Below are 18,524 nucleotides of genomic sequence, written 5' to 3' on the forward strand. Positions count from 1 at the left end.
TGACTACAGCCGTGCAATATATATAAAAGTAATACATGGTGACATTTTGTGGTAAACATATAGAATGCAACTACATTACCACTATACTCTATAGTACAGGACTTTTACGACAGGTGCCCATACTAGAAACACCTGTGGTGGGACAACACATATTAGTATTAGGGAGCTGGCCCTGGGGGAAACTACAAGCTACATCTACAGTATCACCAACACCTTGGTGAAGCCCCCTGCAACCTTTGTGGCAGATCTTAGGAGAATTATAGGAAACGTACTGTAACAACACTTTATTATTGCTTCAACATACTCTCTCCTTATTACCAGGGTTAACTTCACACAAAAGAGCTGTGGACTTCACCCAGGAGAGCTGTGGACAGAGTGTACTGACATACAAAGTGACAGGACAGGAACCATTTAACAGCTACAAAGCTAACACTACTACCCCTTACTATCTTCTGTCTGTCCCTGATACTTAATCAACCTTTTATAACCATGTCTAACCCTGCCTCTCTCTGCCTCTATCTCTCTCTATCTAATGTAAATGTATGCGTTCAGTTCACTGTACAGAGATGATTTACTCCAATCTAAATAGTGAAGGAGAAAATGTGACGTCTCAGGGTGAGGGTGAATATGGTGCCTTGCAGCCTATCGATTACTGGTAACCCCTTACTACTGCATTTTTGCTGTGATATACAGTAATGTACACAGCAGGTAGAGAATTATGACGTTGCGGCACTCACTTGAAATTCATAGGAATCTTTATTAATCGCTGAACAGCATACAATGTAACCACATGTGCTCAAAAAAGGTTACATGGCAGATACAGGTGCACTCCACTTAAAGCGACGGCCGTTTCGCGGTCATACGCATCAACAGGCTTAGTGGTACGTCATAACGCTCTTACGTGCTCATTATATAGTCTAAGACGTAAGGCGTTACTGCCAGAATGTTGTAACCATTTAAAGTGACAAAACACCATTAAAAAGATTTACAATATAAAAGCATATTAACTGAATGCAAATGGTAAATTATAAAAACACACTAAGGGTATATTCACACGGGCGGGCTCGCAGCGAGATTCTCGCTGCGAGCTCGGCAGGTCCTGTCAGTTCCCATAAACTACATACTTGCTGCGGTCTAAACGACCGCAGCGAGTATGTAATTATACGGCGCTTAACCCCTTCTACTCCCGCCGGCTCCCCCGCTGTAAGCAGCATACATTACCTGTCCTTGCTGCACGGGTCCGGCGTCCTGCTCTCCCGCCCGGCCAATCAGTGGCTGCGGCTGGGCAACACACTAATTGGCCGGACGGGAGAGCAGGACGCCGGACCCGTGCAGCAAGGACAGGTAATGTATGCTGCTTACAGCCGGCGGGAGTAGAAGGGGTTAAGCGCGGTATAATTATATACTCGCTGCGGTCGTTTAGACCGCAGCAAGTATGTAGTTTATGGGAACTGGCAGGACCTGCCGGGCTCGCAGCGAGAATCTCGCTGCGAGCCCGCCCGTGTGAATATACCCTAAGTTCGTTACGGTCATTTAGACCCAATAGTCCAAGTGCATCGGTCTGGATAATCCAGCGAGCCTCTCTTTGCAGCAACATTCGCTGACGATTCCCCCCTCTTCTAGGTGGCTCTACCTGCTCCAGACCTGCAAAGCGCAAGACATCCGCATTACCATTGTGGGCGCTATTTATGTGTTCTATTAACCTCGGCGATCCTATTCCTGTTCGGATAGATCTACGGTGCTCTCTGAATCTTACATATAAACACCTGACAATGTATGTACTTCTACATGTCATAAATTGTTTTATTGTATGTTCATGCCCTCCTATGCGGATGAATTTAGAGCACATATTATAGCAACAAAAGTTACAGTGTCCACATTTATGATTGCCATTTGGAGCAGCTCCCCTTAACCAATTAGGGGATGCGGATTGCACCGCACTACTTGTAAGATTATCTGCTAATGTTTTACCCCTACGGTAAGAAAGGAGGGGCTTCCGGATGGCAATATCTCTTAAATCATGGTCTGACTCAATTAAAATGTCTATTTATGGCCGTTTTTATTTTAGTATCCATATTTGAATGCTTAAAAGAAAAATTAAATCTTCTTTCACTATTTTTTACGGCCATATTCACATTAGAGTCATTCGCTTTTTTCCTGGTATCTTTTAAAACATTCCAAGGATATCCTCTTTGTCTGAGTCTCCTATCTAAATCATCAACTTGTTTTATGTATGTATACGCATATATTGACCAAATGGGACCGCTCTTTTTACATGATCGGGATGGAAACTCTGATAGTGAAGTAAGGCATTGGTGGCCGTGGGTTTACGATAACCTTCAGTAGTGAGTACGTCATTCTCCACCAATACCTTAACATCAAGAAACTCCAGGGTTAAACCTCCCACCTTATAAGTAAAATACATGTTCATGGAGTTAAATTCGTTAAGATGCTGTATAAACTCACTGAATTCTTTCTCTGATCCCCCCCATATAACAAACACATCATCCACAAATCTGTGGTATGATCTGATGTACTTGGCATATGGGTTTGTTGTGGAATAGATGTACATTTTTTCAAAATAAGCTAGGAAAATATTAGCATAAGTACAAGATACAGGAGTGCCCATCGCCGTACCAGTATTCTGAATATACCAGCGACTATCAAATGTGAATGCATTGTTCTTGAGGATAAGTTCAAGTGCATCACATATGAAGTCACGGTACATATCAGATTTATCGGTAACGGCGAGGGCACTCCTGACAGCTTGGATACCTGCTTCGTGGGGGATCCTGGTGAATAGACTCTCTACGTCTATAGAGCATAGTATATCCCCTACTTGCCATTCCTGATCTTGGATAATTTTTAAAAACTCATTGGTATCCTTTATGTGAGCAGGGGCAGTTTATAGTAATGGTCTCAAAGCCCAATCAACAAATTTTGAGAGGGGCTCCAAGGCAGATCCGATCCCTGCCACGATAGGGCGGCCTGGTGGTTGGCTTAAATTTTTGTGCACTTTTGGTAAAAAATGCCATATCGGCTTTATAGGAAAATCATATTTTAGCCGTTTAGCTGTTTTTTCAGAGATAACATTTCTCTCTATATTACAGGTAAGTAGAGATGTAAGTTTGCGCTGAATTTTATTTGTAGGATCTTCTGTAAGTCTAGTGTAGACCCTACTATCGCTTAATTGTCTATTAGCTTCAGACATGTAATATTCGCGGGTCATCAGGACTATATTACCGCCTTTATCGGCTCTTTTTATAATCAGATCTCTCCTAGACAGTAATGTACTATGTGCAGCCGACATTTTGGACCGGGTTTATATGAACATTTTATAAGATTTGATTAGTTTAGAAATTGAACTCTTTGCAAAGTTAATAACAATTCTCTAGTAATGGTCAGTTACATTATTCTATATAGGAGACTTCTGGTTATTTTATATTTAGGCAGGGCTGTATTTACCACTAGCCACCCGTGGTCTGGTGCCTAGGACAGCACTTGGCAGGGGGGGCAGCACCAGGGAGCAGGAGGAAGGAAACAACTTTTTTTTTCTTTTGTCTCCCACCTTTCATTCAGATTTGCCAGTAAATCTGGTGTTTTTTTGAGGGGAGGGGAGGGGTTTGGCGGGATTGGTCAGGTATGGTGTGGCGGTGTTATCCAGTCACAGTATGGTGGTATTGGTCAGGTCTAGTTTGGCGGTGTTATTCAGTCACAGCATGGCGGTATTGGTCAGGTCTGGTGCGGCAGTGTTATCTAGTCATAGTATGGCGGTGTTGTGCAGGTCTGGTATGGCAGTGTTATCCAGTTGCAGTATAGCGGTATTGGTCAGGTCTGGTATGGCGGTGTTATCCAGTCACAGTATGGCAGTATTGGTCTGGTCTGGAATGGTAGTGTTATCCAATCACAGTATGGCGGTATTGGTCAGGTCTGGTGTGACGGTGTTATCCAGTCACAGTATGGCAGTATTGGTCAGGTCTGTTGTGGCGGTGTTATCCAGTCACAGTATGGTGGTATTGTTCAGGTCTGGTGTGGGGGTGTTATCCAGTTACAGTATAGTGGTATTGTTCAGGTCTGGTATGGCGGTGTTATCCAGTCACAGTATGGTGGTATTGTTCAGGTCTGGTGTGGGGGTGTTATCCAGTTACAGTATGGTGGTATTGGTCAGGTCTGGTATGGCGGTGTTATCCAGTCACAGTATGGCTGTATTGGTCAGGTCTGGTATGACAGTGTTATCCAGCACAGTATGGCGGTATTGGTCAGATCTGGTGTGGCGGTGTTACCCAGTCACAGTATGGCGGTATTAGTCAGGTCTGGTATGGCAGTGTTAACCAGTCACAGTATGGCGGTGTTATCCAGTCACAGTATGGCGGTATTGGTCAGGTCTGTTGTGGCGGTGTTATCCAGTTTCAGTATGGTGGTATTGTTCAGGTCTGGTGTGGGGGTGTTATCCAGTTACAGTATGGCGGTATTGGTCTGGTCTGGTATAGCGGTGTTATCCAGTCACCGTATGGCTGTATTGGTCAGGTCTGGTGTGGCGGTGTTATTCAGTCACAGTATGGCAGTATTGTTCAGGTCTGGTATGACAGTGTTATCCAGTCACAGTATGGTGGTATTGGTCTGGTCTGGTATAGTGGTGTTATCCAGTCAGAGTATGGCGGTATTGGTCAAGTCTGGTATGGCAGTGTTATCCAGTCACAGTATGGTGGTATTGATCAGGTCAGGTATGGTGGTGTTATCCAGTCATAGTATGGCGGTATTGGTCAGGTCTGGTATGGCTGTGTTATCCAATCACAGTATGGCGGTGTTGTTCAGGTCTGGTATGGCGGTGTTACCCAGTCACAGTATGACGGTATTGGTCAGGTCTGGTATGGTGGTGTTATCCAGTCACAGTATGGCGGTATTGGTCAGGTCTGGTATGGCAGTGTTATCCAGTCACAGTATGGCGGTATTGTTCAGGTCTGGTGTGGCGGTGTTATCCAGTCACAGTATGGCAGTATGGTTAGGTCTGGTGTGGCGGTGTTATCCAGTCACAGTATGGTGGTATTGTTCAGGTCTGGTATGGCGGTGTTATCCAATCAAAGTATGGTGATTTTGGTCAGGTCTGGTATGGCGGTGTTATCTAGTCACAGTATGGCGGTATTGGTCAGGTCTGGTATGGCGGTGTTATCCAGTCACAGTATGGTGATATTGGTCAGGTCTGGTGTGGCGGTGTTACCCAGTCACGGTATGACGGTATTGGTCAGGTCTGGTGTGGCAGTGTTATGCAGTCACAGTATAGTGGTATTGGTCAGGTCTGGTATAGCGGTGTTATCCAGTCATAGTATGGCGGTATTGGTCTGGTCTTGTATGGTGGTGTTTTCCAGTCACAGTATGGCGGTATTGGTCAGGTCTGGTATAGCGGTGCTAATTGGTGAGTTAAGATGGGGGGGGTCTTCAGGTGTAGTGCGTAGGGCAGCAGCAGCTGGTAATACTGCCCTGTATGTATATACATGTAGAAGCAGCTATATATACTCTGCAGGTGTAGTGCCTAGGACAGCAGCAGCTGGTATTACCGCCCTGTGGCTGGGTTCACACACAGTATATTACAGTCAGTATTGTGGTTCTCATTGCAACCAAAACCAGGAGTGGATTGAAAACACAGAAAGGATCTGTTCACACAATGTTGAAATTGAGTGGATGGCCGCCATATAATGGCAAATATTTGCTGTTATTTTAAAACGACGGCTGTTATATTGAAATAATGGCCGTTATTTACTGTTATTTGGCGGCCACCCACTCAATTTCACCATTGTGTGAACAGAGCCTTTCTGTGTATTCGATCCACTCCTGGTTTTGGTTGAAATGAGGACCACAATACTGACTGAAATATACTGTGTGTGAACCCAGCCTGTATGTATATATATATATATATATATATATATATATATATATATATATATATATACAGCTGTCCGGTTGGGCCCAGTCTGAGTTGTGCAGTCTAGACATAGACCAGAGCACATGCAGCTACCTACAGTTTCTTCTCAAGTACACTCACTCAACACTATGCAGTATTAAATCTTCCCTAGAGGACAAGTCAGGGATCATCTCAACTCATGCCGTGGACAAGGAGAGACACGTTGCAGTAAGTAAGAAAGTAAGGAACTGATCCAGATAGAGCAAAGTTGCTAGAAGCCTATGCACTCTATCTTGCAGCGCGGGTGTATGCAGGGAACCCTCAGCATTCCACTCATCCCAGGTAACAAGGTCTGGGGCTTGTGTCATCCACTAGGACGGGTCACTCGACACTGGTGGGCATAAGGTGGTGCGAAGACTAAAGAGTCAAAACACAGGCACAAGTATTCTCTCTCTTCTCAAGTACTTTCTACCTCTGAAGTTCTGGCAGTGCACAGTACTACTTGGGTTGAGACTCTCTCGACATCCTCCTCTCTGCTTCTCTGATCCTCTTTCATACCTGTGAGCATGCAGCTCAGTCAGCACGACTGTACCACTCCTTCTGCTCTCAGTACAAATCTGGATCCTAAAGTATCAAATGTAAAGTATTGTATCCAGGCAAAGCTGTATGATCTGCTGCCACCTCCAGTATCTTCAGGGTAGTTAAGATTATATTTATGGTAAAGAGACTCTGTGATTCCTCGCTGAGCACTGACACAGCACACACACTCCTTGGGTCATCTCCCCTTTCTGTGGGTGGCAGTACCAATAGTCCGGATGGGTCACAACTCCACTCCAGGCCACCGTGATAAGTACCCAAGGGACCCCGCAACAACCCGGGAGGTCACTGTCCACACTGGAACAAGGTATATCCGGCCCATTAAAATAAAAGCAGGTGTGCCCCCATACCTGTGTGCCCAACCGGCACTGGCGTCACGACATAGCATCACTGGGCACATACAGTATCTCGGCCAACCACTATAGAACTGGCGTCACACCTCACCATTTGGCAAGTGACCGGCCGTACCATCTCCACACGGGGGGTGGTCACCAGATATATATACATAGAAGCAGCTATATATACTCTGCAGGTGTAGTACCTAGGGCAGTACCAGCCAGATGGACATCTATTCAACATTCGCACACAATGTAAAGTACAGCCGGGAGCCGGAGCCACGCTTTACATTGCCTGCACAATCCGTTCACTGAATAGCAGCCGCACAAAATAGACATGTCAGTTTTCTGTGCGGCTGCAAGGAATCCCGGCTGTGGTGTATACAGGGTGTATGTATATATGTACTATGTGTATACACTGCGGCCGGGATTCCATAATGGTTAATGTGATTGGCCGCTGACATTAAACAATGGCCGTTACTGCAAACCTGCAACAACGACTGTTGTTTAATCAAAAAATACAGCGTGTGAACTTGGCCTAATAGTGATTTTCATTCTTTGTATTAATATGCCGATCAATGTGAGAAGAACTTACTGATGATGATGATGATGATTACTATAACTGATATCTGAACTTAGACATTTATGTTACTGTCTAGAGTCTAATTACATATGAATATATTATTATTATTATTATTATTATTATTATTATTGCAGCATATTCCCCCCAGCTGTCAGGACGCCGTCCTGCAGATGGTTGCACACTGTATTATATTACTATTATTATTATTATTATTATTATTATTAGTGCAGCACATTCGCTCTTGCTGTCAGGATGCCACCCTGCAGATAGTTGCACACTGTATTCTGATTATTATAAGTGCAGCACATTCGCTCTTGCTGTCAGGACGCCGCTCTGCAGATGGTTGCACACTATATTCTGATTTTTATTATTAGTGCAGCACATTCCCCCCGGCTGTTAGGACACCGCTCTGCAGATGGTTGCACACTGTATTCTGATTATTATACTGATTACACTGGTCAACGGCCAAAAAGGTTCCGTCATGAAAACAGTTGATCTTAACTAATTTTGGGGGCTGAAATCGAAAATGATGTTCAAATTTTGAAATTGGCTCCAACTTTCAAGATATGGACGCACTTTCTATATTTCTCACAGCCTGTGATACAATACTGGGAAAAGTTTGCATCATCAGTATTGCATCATCAACTGGTATATTGCATCATCTTAGAATGACCAATATGGAAAAAAAGGTAACAGGGTAAGGCTAGGTTCACACTGCGTTTTTGAAATCCGTTTTTTTTTTTGCAAAACACGGATGAAAAAAACGTATGCATTTGTGTGCATCCGTTCTTCCATTGACTTCCATTATAAAATAATAAACGGATCAAAACGGATCCATTTTTTTGACAAACACAAAAGTAGTGTCAGCTACGTTTTTGTGTCCGTTAAAAAAAACGGATCTGTTTTTTTTTTTACAATGGAAGTTAATGGAAAAATGGATCAAAACAGATGCACACAATTGCATCCATTTTTTTCATCCGTTTTTTGCAAAAAACGGATTGCAAAAACGCAGTGTGAACCTAGCCTCAATGGAAGCCATCAATGCTTGCAGATTACTGTTGGACAGTTATCAGACACAATCCCATGTATGAATAGAAAAGACAGGTGTAAATGCACCGAGAAGCCATGGAATAAGGAGCGACATCCCAGAGGTCAATAAACAGAATTAATTTATAAGAATTCTTAGACCTGCCTGTGAATTGTAGCTGATTTCAGAGTTCAGTAGTTTATGAACAGTAACCGAGCTTCCTTATGCTGCAGAAGTAATAAATCTGTCGGCTATTATACTGGATTCTATACAATTCACAAAACAGTAACATGAGAACTCTCCCATATCAGAGGAACTAGAGACAATTCACACTTTTCCTTGTGATATTTGAATTCAGCACAGAAAAATCATTAAGAAATGGAGAATTTTATTTCTGAACCAAACAACTTTTGAAAAATTGTTGGCCAGTGTTATTATTAGTGCAGCACATTCACTCTTGCTGTCAGGACGCCGCTCTGCAGATGGTTACACACTATATTCTGATTATTATTATTATTAGTGCAGCACATTCGCTCTTGCTGTCAGGACGCCGCTCTGCAGATGGTTACACACTATATTCTGATTATTATTATTATTATTATTATTATTTATTATTATTAGTGCAGCACATTTGCTCTTGCTGTCAGGACGCCGCTCTGCAGATGATTGCACACTGTATTCTAATTGTTATTATTAGTGCAGCACATTCGCTCTTGCTGTCAGGACACCGCTCTGCAGATGGTTACACACTATATTCTGATTATTATTATTATTATTATTATTATTATTATTAGTGCAGCACATTCGCTCCTGCTGTTAGGACACCGCTCTGCAGATGGTTACACACTATATTCTGATTATTATTATTATTTATTATTATTAGTGCAGCACATTCGCTCTTGCTGTCAGGACGCCGCTCTGCAGATGGTTGCACACTATATTCTAATTATTATTATTATTATTAGTGCAGCACATTCGCTCTTGCTGTCAGGACGCCGCTCTGCAGATGGTTGCACACTATATTCTGATTATTATTTTTATTATTAGTGCAGCACATTCGCTCTTGCTGTCAGGACGCCGCTCTGCAGATGGTTGCACACTATATTCTGATTATTATTATTATTAGTGCAGCACATTCGCTCTTGCTGTCAGGACGCCGCTCTGCAGATGGTTACACACTATATTCTGATTATTATTATTATTATTATTATTTATTATTATTAGTGCAGCACATTTGCTCTTGCTGTCAGGACGCCGCTCTGCAGATGATTGCACACTGTATTCTAATTGTTATTATTAGTGCAGCACATTTGCTCTTGCTGTCAGGACACCGCTCTGCAGATGGTTACACACTATATTCTGATTATTATTATTATTATTATCATTATTATTATTAGTGCAGCACATTCGCTCCTGCTGTTAGGACACCGCTCTGCAGATGGTTACACACTATATTCTGATTATTATTATTATTTATTATTATTAGTGCAGCACATTCGCTCTTGCTGTCAGGACGCCGCTCTGCAGATGGTTGCACACTATATTCTGATTATTATTTTTATTATTAGTGCAGCACATTCGCTCTTGCTGTCAGGACGCCGCTCTGCAGATGGTTGCACACTATATTCTGATTATTATTTTTATTATTAGTGCAGCACATTCGCTCTTGCTGTCAGGACGGCGCTCTGCAGATGGTTACACACTATATTCTGATTATTATTATTATTTATTATTATTAGTGCAGCACATTCGCTCTTGCTGTCAGGACGCCGCTCTGCAGATGGTTGCACACTATATTCTGATTATTATTTTTATTATTAGTGCAGCACATTCGCTCTTGCTGTCAGGACGCCGCTCTGCAGATGGTTGCACACTGTATTCTAATTATTATTATTAGTGCAGCACATTTGCTCTTGCTGTCAGGACGCCGCTCTGCAGATGATTGCACACTGTATTCTGATTATTATTAGTGCAGCACATTTGCTCTTGCTGTCAGGACGCCACTCTGCAGATGATTGCACACTGTATTCTAATTATTATTATTAGTGCAGCACATTTGCTCTTGCTGTCAGGACGCCGCTCTGCAGATTGTTGTACACTGTATTCTGATTATTATTAGTGCAGCACATTTGCTCTTGCTGTCAGGACACCGCTCTGCAGATGATTGCACACCATATATTACTGTATTACTGTATAGATTCAAACTGATTCTTGCTCTTCAGCAGCTCAGGGAGCCAGCACTGAACGTGGTCCCTCAGGAGCCTCATCTCCTGCTCATAATCATTTACCCTTTCTATCCTACAAATACAACAATAAGCCTAATGAAGTGGCCGCCTCAAGGGCCCCGGGGCCGGTGACTGTTTACTAAGTGTTGGGTCCCCGGTCTGGTCTCTGCGCTCCGTCCCCGGTCTGGTCTCTGCGCTCCGTCCCCGGCCTGGCCCCTGCGCTCCGTCCCCAGTCTATGTGATGGATCTGAGGCAATTATTGAGTAATTGGTGGCAGGGAAGCCAGGCCGCAGCTCAGGACATCATTATCTCCTGTCCAGCTTGTTAGAATAATTGGATGATGTGAAGGTCCCAGAAGAGCTGTCATAGGGACAGAGTGATGATCCCTCAGTGACCGGCAGCCTCCTGTTCATCTCACACCATCCTGGATACAGAAATACAATTACTGATTCATCTAACACCGTGGGAATACGTCACAAATCTACAGGAATAGCTCACACAGACTATGTATTATACAATGTAGTGTCAGGTATACAGCTGTATATACCATATACTTATATGTAGTGTCAGGTATACGGCTGGGTTCACACTATGTATATTTGAGGCTGTATTTGGTCCTCATGTCAGGTCCTCATAGCAACCAAAACCAGGAGTGGATTGAAAACCCAGAAAGGATATGTTCACACAATGTTGAAATTGAGTGGATGGCCGCCATATAACAGTAAATAACGGCCATTATTTCAATACCACAGCCGTTGTTTTAAAATAACAGCAAATATTTGCCATTAAATGGCGGCCATCCACTCAATTACAACATTATGTGAACAGATCCTTTCTGTGTTTTCAATCCACTCCTGGTTTTGGTTGCTATACAGCCTCACAAATACAGCCTCAAATATACATAGTGTGAACCCAGCCTACAGCTGTATATACAGTATAGTTATATGCAGTGTAAGGTATACAGCTGTATATAGCGTGTACTTATATGTAGTGTCAGGTATACAGCTGTATATACTGTATACTTATATGTAGTGTCAGGTATACAGCTGTATATAGCGTATACTTATATGTAGTGTCAGGTATACAGCTTTATATAACATATACTTATATGTAGTGTCAGGTATACAGCTGTAAATATTGTATACTTATATGTGGTGTCAGGTGAAACATAGGAGGTCTAAGTAGTATATTAAGGGAAAAGATGGGTGCTATCTTCTATATGGTGGCACAGAGGAGGGGTAATCCACTATATGAGGGTACAGATGGGGGCTTACTACAGATACTAGGGTGTGTAATATGCTGTGGGCATGATACTGGGGTCTATGATATGCTGGGGACATTATACTTGGGTGTATAATATTCTGGGGACATGATACTGGGATGTGTAATATGCGGTGGTCCTGATACTGGGTTATGTAATATGCTGAGGGCTCGATATATGGGTATGTAAACAGGCTGTGGGCCTGATACTGGGGTCTATAATATGCTAGGGACCTGATACTGGGATGTGTAATATACTGAGGACCTGATAGTGGGGTTTGTAATATACTGGGGACCTGATAGTGGGGTGTGTAATATACTGGGGACCTGATAGTGGGGTGTTTAGTGTGCTATTGTCCTAATACTGGAGTGTGTAATATGCTTGAGGTCTTATACTGGGGGTTTGAAATATGCTGGAGGCCTTATACTGGGGTGTGTAATATGCTGGGGACCTAATACTGGGGTATGTAATATACTGGGGACCTGATAGTGGGGTGTGTAATATACTGGGGACCTGATAGTGGGGTGTTTAGTGTGCTATTGTCCTAATACTGGGGTGTGTAATATGCTTGAGGTCTTATACTGGGGTTTGTAATATGCTGGAGGCCTGATACTGGGGTGTGTAATAAGCTGGAGGTCTTATACTGGGGTTTGTAATATGCTTGAGGCCTTATACTGGGGTGTGTAATATGCTGGGGAGCTGATACTGGGGTGTGTAATATACTGGGGACCTGATACTGGGGTGTGTAATATGCTGGGGACCTGATACTGGGGTGTGTAATATGCCGGAGGTCTTATACTGGGGTTTGTAATATGCTGGGGACCTGATACTGGTGTGTGTAATATACTGGGGACCTAATACTGGGGTGTGTAATATGGCGGAGGTCTTATACTGGGGTTTGAAATATGCTGGAGGCCTTATAGTGGGGTGTGTAATATGCTGGGGACCTAATACTGGGGTATGTAATATACTGGGGACCTGATAGTGAGGTGTGTAATATACTGGGGACCTGACAATGGGGTGTTTAGTGTGCTATTGTCCTAATACTGGGGTGTGTAATATACTGGGGACCTGATAATGGGGTGTTTAGTGTGCTATTGTCCTAATACTGGGGTGTGTAATATGCTTGAGGTCTTAAACTGGGGTTTGTAATATGCTGGAGGCCTTATACTGGAGTGTGTAATATGCTGGGGACCTGATACTGGGGTGTGTAATATGCCGGAGGTCTAATACTGGGGTTTGTAATATGCTGGGGACCTGATACTGGTGTGTGTAATATGCTGGGGACCTGATACTGGGTTGTGTAATATACTGGGGACCTGATACTGCGGTGTGTAATATGCTGGGGACCTGATACTGGGGTGTGTAATATGCTGGGGACCTGATACTGGGGTGTGTAATATGCTGGGGACCTGATACTGGGGTGTGTAATATGCCGGAGGTCTTATACTGGGGTTTGTAATATGCTGGAGGCCTTATACTGGGGTTTGTAATATGCTGGGGACCTGATACTGGTGTGTGTAATATACTGGGGACCTAATACTGGGGTGTGTAATATGCCGGAGGTCTTATACTGGGGTTTGTAATATGCTGGGGACCAGATACGGGGGGGGGGGGGGGGGGGGGGGGGGTAATATGCTGGGGACCTGATACTGCTGTGTGTAATATGCTGGGGACCTGATACTGCGGTGTGTAATATGCTGGAGGCCATATACTGGGGTGTGTAATATGCTAAGGGTCTGGAATATGCTGAATAGTCTGTAATATCACACCTCCCAACTTTTTGGACACTTGTGGTTCAGTCTAGGAAAATTTAACAGACATTTCTATACTTTTTAAATAAAGGATGCATTCACACACACACAGGATCTGCTGCAGATTGATGCATACATTTAGTTATACTGATATCTGCATATTCTGTATGTGTGAATGCCTTCTTAGGTCCCAGTCACACATCAGTAACCCTGTATGTAATTGCGGACCCACAACTGCGGACAGGATTACCAATGTGTGTCAGTTACTGTCCCCATTTGCAGGGACCCGATGTCAGATAGTTGACACAGACCCATAATGGCCTAATGTTTTTTTTTTTGTAGCACAGATCATGTCCCCAAAATGGATCCATAACTCCTACAGATGTATGTATGAGGCCTTATGATCTGCATGTGTGAAAGGGGCCATAATGTCACATGATGCATCTAGATATAACAATTATTAGGATACAACTTGCACCACATGATGGAATAATATACAAGTTTGCATCTATTATACAGGAAGAAACCAGACACTTTCTAGAACAACATAGAAAGGTTGTTAATGCAAAGCTAATTTCTAGGTCAAAAAGAGGGACATGTAAGAGGCAAAGAGGGACAGAGGGATGTGGGTCAAAAGTAGGGACTGTCCCTCCAAAAGAAGGACACTTGGGAGGTATGTGTAATATGCTGGCGGGCCTAACACTAGGGTGTGTAATACGTTGGAAGCCTGATACTGGGGTCTGTAATATACTGGATACCTGGCTATGTAATATACTGGGGGCTGATACTGGGGTTTGTAATATGCTGGGGACCTGATACTGGGGTCTGTAATATACTGGAATCTGACACTGAGGTCTGTAATATGCTGGGGACCTGATACTGGGGTCTATAATATGCTTGGGACCTGATACTGGGGTCTGTAATATGCTGGGGGTCTGAAACTGGGGTGTGTAATATACTGGGGCCGGATACTGTGGTCTGTAATTTACTGGGGCCTGATACTGGGGTGTGTAATATACTGGGGCCGTAATACTGAGGTGTGTAATTTACTGGGGTCTGCAATATGCTGGTGATCTGATACTGGGGTGTTTAATATGCTGGTGATCTGATACTGGGGTGTGTAATATGCTGGGGACCTGATACTGGATTCTGTAATATGCTGGGGACGTGATACTGGGGTGTGTAATATGCTGGGGGTCTGATACTGAGGTGTGTAATTTAGTGGTGTCTGATGCTGGGGTCTGTAATATGCTGGTGATCTGATACTGGGGTTTTTAATATGCTGGGGACCTGATGCTGGGGTGTACAATATAATGGAGACCGGAATATTGATGTCTGTAATAAACTGGGGGCCTAATACTGTGGTCTGTATTATGCTGGAGACCTGATACTGGTGTCTGTAATAAGCTGGGGGGCTGATACTGTGGTCTTTATTATGTTGAAGACCTAATAGTGGGGTAGGTAATAAGCTGGAGGTCTGATAGTGGGGTGTGGAATATGCTGGGGGGCCTGATTAGGGGGTCTATAATATGCTAGGAACATGATACTGGAGTGTGTAATATGCTGGGGACCTGCTACTGGGGTCTGTAATATGCTGGGGTTCTGAAACTGGGGTCTGTAATATGCTCGGGGTCTGAAACTGGGGTCTGTAATATACTGGGGCCTGATACTGTGGTCTGTAATATACTGGGGACCTGATACTGGTGTGTGTAATATACTGGGGACCTGATACTGGGGTGTGTAATATGCTGGAGACCTTATACTGGGGTGTATTACAAGCTGGGGGCCTGATATTGGGGTGTGTAATATGCTGGGGACCTGATACTGGGATCTGTAATATGCTAGGAACCTGATACTGGGGTGTGTAACATGCTGGAGACCTGATACTGGGGTACGTAATATACTGGGGACCTGATATTGGGGAGTGTAATATACTGGGGATCTGATATTGGGGAGTGTAATATACTGGGATCTGTAATATGCTAGCAACCTGATACTGGGATGTGTAATACGCCGGGGGCCTAGTACTAAGGTTTATATTAGATTGGCCGAGTGGGCTATCGCTCAGCTGGGTGCGTGATGTTGCAGCTGGAAGAGCTGCAGGTCACTAGCGGCTGTCAACAGTAGCCAGGAGCATGAGGATGGGTACGTTTATTATTTTCTTCCTGATTTTATTTTGATTTGACTGGACTTTTCCTGTAAGGTTTAGTTCGCAAGTTCACAAATTTTACACCGAAAATTTGGCAAACTGAATTTTTGATGATGCTGGAATGAGAAGTCTAAAATGTTTGGCAGATTCTGCGAGACCAGTCATGGCCGGAGCCAGATGGAGAAGAAAAAAAACAACGAACAAATTTGATTAGCAAAAACATTACTTGCAATTCATACAGAGAAGACGCCCCCTGTGAGTCACTGGATGTAACTGCGCTATAATCACTTGTAAGGTCTTCAGATCCTGTGTACAGCTGGATCTACCTCTATATGGTCTCTGCTCAGGAACAATACTGGACGCATTTCATGCTGATGGTTTCACCAGTTTAAATAGTTATCAGAAATCTGCGGCATCAGATCCAGAGCGAATTATGTTCTATCTTCGTTTTTCTGTATAATGGTGGGGTTCACATATTTAGGGAGTGGGCGTGACCACTTTCAGGAGAATTCACTACAACATTGCTTGTACGCTGCTATTTCTCCATGATATGTGGAGGGTGATATGTGGGCTGCTGTAGAGGCTGTTAACTCTGTACCCCAGAAATTCAATGACCTGAGGGCCGCCCTTCAAGAATTGCGGGGGGCCATGCCTTAGAAGACAATAAAGCAGCGTCCCAGAACAGGTGTGCCACTGCAATTTAGAAAGAATCTAGGTTAGTAGCATTTTGTGTCTATGCTCTGGGTTGAAGTGAGATTCCAGCAAGTGAGTTAGTATTTCCAAAAGAGTTCTAGCAGTCGCCATGCTGGGCTAGTATCACCTTGGTAAGGCTACTAGAGACAGGGGAGAAAACTTTTCCATACTGAGTGGTTATCGTTTCTATTCGTCAAGGTCATTCTAATAACAGACAGGAGTCAGCAGTTAGATAAGTGCAGGTCAAACTGAGAACTCCGGATGCAACATGCTTGGTTTCTTAAGGGATCACACCAACGGCTAGCTATACCTAGAGGTGGGGCCTGTGTTCCTGAATTTGTGTCACCTGGTGCCCATGCACAGCAAGAGGCGGATGGTTATAGCCGTGGATGCTGGTTCTGTCTTATCATCACTCCCTCAAAGTGGTTAGAGCCCCTGCAGCTGAGAACCCACGGGTCTGGATAAGCCCCCTCCCTGCAAGTAGCCCACTGTACCCCAAGTCAAGTCTGAACACCAAGTAACAAGTAGCCAGAGCGTGTGCCTAAAGCTGTCCAGGATTATTCTCCAGTCTACCTGCACTATGCAGTGATTTATCCAGGAGTATTCTAGTCACCCGGCTCACTACAAGAGATCTCTGTATTCCTTTTATTAGGTATGTATTATAATGAGTAAGTCCAGAATTAGTATAGATACCAGAGGTGTGGTCACTTAATAACATCATGGCTGGTGCAAACACCTCAGCAGATATGTTGACCCATCAAAAGACACTTATCAGTAATCAAAACTCCAAGCAAGCAATAGTGCCCATCTAACACTGCTACAGGGTCTCACTATGTTTCCCCCACTGTATGGGCTCATCAGGAGGCCAAAAACTAAGGAGGCCAAAAGGCTCATCCTGTGGTGGAGGTGACTGTGTGAGTACAAAGCACTGGAACAACATTGAAGGGAGAACAAGGCCCGATACAATCTGTGGTGTCACGAGCTTCAAAATGGATGTCCCCTCCTTGGGGTCTAAGAACTGATTCTCTGAGTCACAGGACTCTGCTGTGAGGATGAGTGGGCGCTCCTGGAGTCCATACTGTCTACCATGACTCCCTTGGGATCTTCTATCCCACACAACACATGGGACTCAGCTGGCACAGTCTCTCCACATTGTCGGTAATTAGAGGAAATCCACCGGGGTCCAAGGAGTATATACTACAGTATATAGAGCAGCCGCCCCATCACCCTCAGCACTGGAGAGGAGCCTCGTACATGGAGGTAGGTGGATGGAAATGGAAGGAAAAGACACCGACCTGGATATCAGTGATAGGTGACTCCAGGGATAGATAGGACACGAGATTAGCCAACGTATTTATTATTATACGACCTTCACTGACACATTGGAACAAACCCATCAACTCTTACATGGCATAAAAAGTTATAAAGAGTCATCTAGCCGACAGGATCCATATCTTCAATGTGCAGGACAATGTAAGGTCAGACAAGGTGAAAGCATCGGTCACACAAGGTGTTGTCGGCCAAAGTTGTTACATAAGTATTTGCCAAGGTGGGTGGTCCCAGTATGACCAGCTTTGGGCTTTATGTCCATGGCTGTGTGAGTTTTTTGTTGAGTTGTCTATAATATAACCAAGCACTATCGGGCAATGTGACCATACAATGTCCTCCAGAAGGTTACGAGCTCTGTAGTGCCACTTATAGGTTGTTGTTTTGGTAGGTTAAAGCCTTGAAACAGGGACCTTGGGTTATCAATCCAAACCAGATCCTGATCTGTAGACAAAGTCAAGGCTGCGATGAGAGCCTGAGGGGGTAGTTAGTCTCCTTATGGCCTCTAAAACTCCTTATGTCAGCTTTCGGGTTTCCTGGAGGAAATATTTTTCTAGAAAAGTCAAAAACATGTAGCGCTATTAGAATGTCCCACCACTATGATATGTGTTGTATTTTTATTCGTCTGGTGATCTCTTCCTCATCCTCAGAGTTTATGGGCGATGGTATAACAAT

At 43.9% G+C, this 18,524-nt stretch overlaps 1 protein-coding gene across 1 annotated transcript in view; it reads left to right on the top strand.

Annotated features, from left to right (window-relative positions):
* LOC138793356 (olfactory receptor 52K1-like) overlaps nt 1–18,524 on the top strand; it is a 91,506-nt gene that overhangs the window by 6,117 nt on the left and 66,865 nt on the right. The gene's annotated exons all lie outside the window — the stretch shown is intronic.

Source organism: Dendropsophus ebraccatus, chromosome 5 (assembly GCF_027789765.1).
Source record: "Dendropsophus ebraccatus isolate aDenEbr1 chromosome 5, aDenEbr1.pat, whole genome shotgun sequence".
NCBI lineage: Eukaryota > Metazoa > Chordata > Amphibia > Anura > Hylidae > Dendropsophus > Dendropsophus ebraccatus.